This window comes from Callorhinus ursinus, unplaced genomic scaffold, assembly GCF_003265705.2.
Source record: "Callorhinus ursinus isolate GAN/ISIS: 27379988/994484 unplaced genomic scaffold, GSC_fseal_2.0 scaffold5, whole genome shotgun sequence".
Classification (NCBI taxonomy): Eukaryota; Metazoa; Chordata; class Mammalia; order Carnivora; family Otariidae; genus Callorhinus; species Callorhinus ursinus.
Genome location: NW_027397067.1, coordinates 24,230,495 through 24,235,224, shown reverse-complemented (window position 1 = coordinate 24,235,224; position 4,730 = coordinate 24,230,495). Strand labels below are relative to the sequence as shown.

At 30.8% G+C, this 4,730-nt stretch overlaps 1 long non-coding RNA gene across 2 annotated transcripts in view; it reads right to left on the bottom strand.

Annotated features, from left to right (window-relative positions):
- LOC141372806 (uncharacterized) overlaps positions 1-4,730 on the bottom strand; it is a 38,115-nt gene that overhangs the window by 1,250 nt on the left and 32,135 nt on the right. The window lies entirely within an intron of this gene.

Genomic DNA, 4,730 nt, shown 5'->3' with positions numbered 1-4,730 from the left:
GGTGGTTTTGCCTTATCCTTTGGATGTGATTTTTAAAATTAGAGCAGTGGTGATATAGTAAATACTGAAATTTAAGCATATATGAACACATTCTACAGGTAAATAATGGGGCTACGTATTTTTGTGTTTTCAGTGTTTTTTTTTTAAACCTATTCTGATCTTATAGCCGTTGTTAGCATTACTAGAGTTATGCAAATAATTGCATTATAAACATGTTTATAACTTAGCCAAAACATTGATTTTTATAACTGTCAAAGACATAAGAGGTGATATTTCTTATGTGTCTTTTGATAAACTGCAGTATTGTTTAAGTGTATCTTGTCTTTTTGTTTATTTAAAGCTACAATTTAAGAACTTTATTTAAAAGCAATTTTGGAAGATTACTAGGAATAGCTTTTGGAGCAGTCACTTTTTGAACTATAGCCACATGGTCAACAAGTGAACTACATGACTGATTTCATATGCATTGTGCATTTTGGCCAATCCACAGTACTGTATTTCATTGACTATAAAGCTTCCTTCGCAATATTCATTCTTCTTAAATAGTCCCTTGTTGTGACTGCACTTCTGATTATTTAAATATGTTTTAAAGGATTCATTATGGACTTTATTCAGCTCTTAAAAGCTAGACTTTTCTGAACTATTCCAGTCTTCCTCCAACCAACTGAAATGTTATGAAAAAATTTAAAAACGTGGAGTGATACAGTGCAAATCTTACAATGCACTTTGATGTAGTTTATGAATTATCTTCTATTAATTAAAATATGTCCCAATAAGTATGATACCCATAATCTGTGGGTCTTTTACTGAAATCAGACTTAATAAAGAGGTCATTCAGCTTTTATACTAAACAGACAAAAAATTTGAAAAACTATGACAGAGCACCTCTGCTTAGGCATGGGAAAAGGAGCACTGGAGTAGGGTTTATTATTATCTCTATCTTAGTAATAAAACAAAGCTGTCATTATAGGAGATACATAGTTAAGCCTTCAGCTTAGTTCTTTAAGACTGGTTTAATATGGCCCAGTTTTTCTGGAACCTGCCAAGAACATAAACAGCCAAGATCTAGAAAAGTAATTTTTCCTCATAGAAGACCTAACGTACTTTCCAGCTTACTCAAAGCAATTAAATATGTTAATTGCATATATTTTAGTAACTTCTCAAGACATACTGGTACATATTTTAGTATAGAAGGTTATCAAGTACAAGAATTATATTCTGCTACTTGCTGACAATATCAAAAACCTAAATGATGATCTTAAAGGTCAAAGTGACAACTAAAAGTTCAGCTTTGACCAGTTTTAGTAGGTTACTCTATGTGTTAGATCCAGAAGTAACCTTAAGTTTAAAATATTGAAATAGAGCAAAGATTAGGAAAAACTGTATATCTTGCGGCAAATGATACTTGCATGTTAATAAAGGCTCTTGACTGAAAGGTTTGATGAACACTTGGTTTTTGATCTTTTTAACTTTAATTTTCTCTTTCTCCTGAGAATTCATGAAACTACTTGCTTCAGGACATCTTGCCATATGATTTAGTAGCAAGAATTTTTATTTGGTTAAATCAAAGAGATAATTTTATATAGCATTGAAAACAGTTTTCTGACACTTAGTAATTAGTTTACTTTCCAAATTATGGGCAGATCTGCCCAACTTTCTTTTTTCTGCAAACTATTACCACAAAATCTTGTTTTATTCAGTTAATATTTCATTTCTGTACTAAGATTATCTTACGCTTTTTAGATTGCTTATCTTTCATGCAATTATTGACAAATGACAGTCTCCTTACTTTTGAAGTCTTGTTGATACTAAGAAATACAATTCACCGTAAGCAGTAAATTCAGCTCATGTTAAAAGAGAAATACATTTAGAGACATCTTGCTATGCATGGAATGGTCATCTTAGTGTGAGCCATATGCTAAATTTATCAATTTTGAAAATATTTCAGGTATTCTGAGAAATAATATAAAACTGCTATTAAAGATTGAAGAGTGTTTAACCCTAGTAATTCCTATTTATATAATTTTCTATAAAGAAATTTCATACAACTTAAAGTTTGGACATATCCAGACTTAGCATGCTAAGTTGAGCTTTTGATTGGTTATCTCTAAGTTTGATAAGACATTTAAGATCTGGAAATCAGTAAATGCCATTGGATTTTTTTTATATGCATGGTGTTTTATTTACAATATATAAATGTTTTAATTCCAGGCCAGTCATATTTGTGCCAAGAGTTTACATTTCTATTAGGTTAAACTCTTAAATTTTGTACCTAATGATCTCTTGGTTTAAGCAAATATTTATTAGCCCAGTTTTGTGTTCTAACACAAAGCTGGGCATTAAATTCTGAAATCTTGTGTTAACTAGCCATGTTATCTTGAACAAGTTACTGGGCCTTAATTTTACATTTAGAAAATTAGGAGATTGCACATTAATAGGGTGATAATGTTTACCACATTAATTTTCTTAACAAACAAGATTGTGTTTGTGGATATTGCTTAAATCCAAGATGACAAACATTACAGATGATAAGATTAGGATTATAAATGAGAGAAAATGGTTTTGTTGTTGCATCTCTTAAATAATACTCTAAATTTGTTTCACTGCTTTTCATTAAGCATTAAATACCATACATCAGTACTACATATATTAATAATTAGTTTAGAATCCTTGTAGTTGTTTTCTATTGCCTGCTACATAAAGAAAATTCAATTTTAGTTTTGGTTACCAATAATTGTTAATATAAAGGGAATATTGGCTGTTTTCATGCCAGTATTATGTAATGCAAGTTCAACCCAAAACTCATTTTTCATTCATACCCTAAATTAGTAACTTACGCTGAAATAGATACATGTGTAAATTACTTATAACAGTTATATGATTTTAGCTTTTACATTTAGGTCTTTGATTTTAAGTTAAATTTTGTATATGGTGTGAGGTAATGATTCAACCTCATTCTCTCTTATGTGGGCATCCCAGTACCATTTGTTAAAAAGACTGTTCTTTCCCCCATTTAATGGTCTTGGCACCCTTGTTGAAAATTTTAAAGTTGCTTTGATATAGAACTTATGTCTTAATTGTCAAATCGTTCTGTAAGTTTTGTGTTTGTTATTACTCTTATATAGGACCCAGGGGCATCAGAATTAGATTTTTTCCCCTCTGTAGTACTAGATGCTTAGAGTCATTTTTAATATAAAAATATCTTGTAAGGTTTACCTAGATATAAGTTTATATGTTAAGGCCTTTATTTGTGATAAGATCTATTGCTTCATTATCTAGAGAAGCATGTATATGATGATAGCTTAGGATAAGAAAAATTCAAATTTCATGACTTTTTATTCAACCAGAATTATCTAAAATTTTTTAATCAGCCTTTTACATTATGAAGTAAGGCTTGTGATTAATTCCGTCTGTGCATATCAATTTATCTAGTTCCACTGTTGGATTTTTTTTGTAATACATCACTAGGATATTAACTATAAGGCATGTTAAATTTTGATGCAAATTTATCAAATATATTTTACTTTTGAGTCAGTGTAGTGTCATTTCTGTGAATCCCATCTCAAGTATAATTTTGAATTGGAAAGCACATTTTCTTCAGACTATTAAAGACAATTTTTGTCTTTCCATAATTTCATTCAGCCACTTTTGAACAAAATGCCTGTTTCTTTAGTTTCTTACAGCCATCATTTGGATCAATCAGTATGTTGCCTTTTGCTATTTGGTTTTTATTTTGATGAAGATCCAAGACAAAATTTATAGTTCAGCAAAGATCACAAGCTAATCTATGGTGAGATTCTAGATTCAGATTATAGTTCAAATTAGAACAAACATGGTGCTTAGCTTCTAGAGGTGACCTATGAATCCTACATCCAGAAAAGGAATTGATATTTGTTAGAGTATTTCAATATACAGAATATTGAAATGGTAGAATTGAGATAGGGAGGTAATGCATGAGGTGTGCCTATGAAATAGTAAATGCTTAAGAAATATATAACATTTCTCTCTAAATGAACATTATCCTTCACTTAGTAGGGCTATTGTTCCTCAAAATGTTTCCAGATTTCAGAGTTTATAATAAATGTCCTTTTGAATAGCCTCATTAGTGAGAGATGCTTTTCTTTAAATGTTTTGCAATAGCCAATAAATATTTTTATCTAAACCTACTGAATAAAGGTAAGTGGCCAGACTGGTTCAGGAAGAAGGTATATAACTAGAAGAACTAGAGGAGCTTTCTCATATAGCCAGTAATCTGGTTCAGGTATCATGGCATGTCACAAAAACTGTAAGAATGTAGCAGCATCAAAGTTGTAATTCAAATGGATTTTATAAAATTGCTCTCTTACAATGCAGCACATCTCCATTACTTTGCTTAAAGTAGACAGGGTTTAAGCATTGTGCTTCCAACATTTTGTTGTTTTTTTCCACCATCACACTGAAAGACATTTTTCCTGTTCTGGGCAAGAAGAGGCTCTATCTGGTAAAGTCCTTCAACACTGAAGTTACTCTGATGAAAACCTATTCCTAAAGAATTGAGCCCAGGAAGTTACACTGACTAGTGAAATGGCTATACCAAAGTTATAAAAGGCCAAAAGCTTGTGAAACTAATGAAACTACAATTTATGAGATTTGTTTTTGAATGCAACTGTTATTCTTTTCCTAGCAATTTTTGCCTTATGTACATCTTCTAAAAACTAGATTGTAAGACAGCAGGGATGAATGGGGAGAAT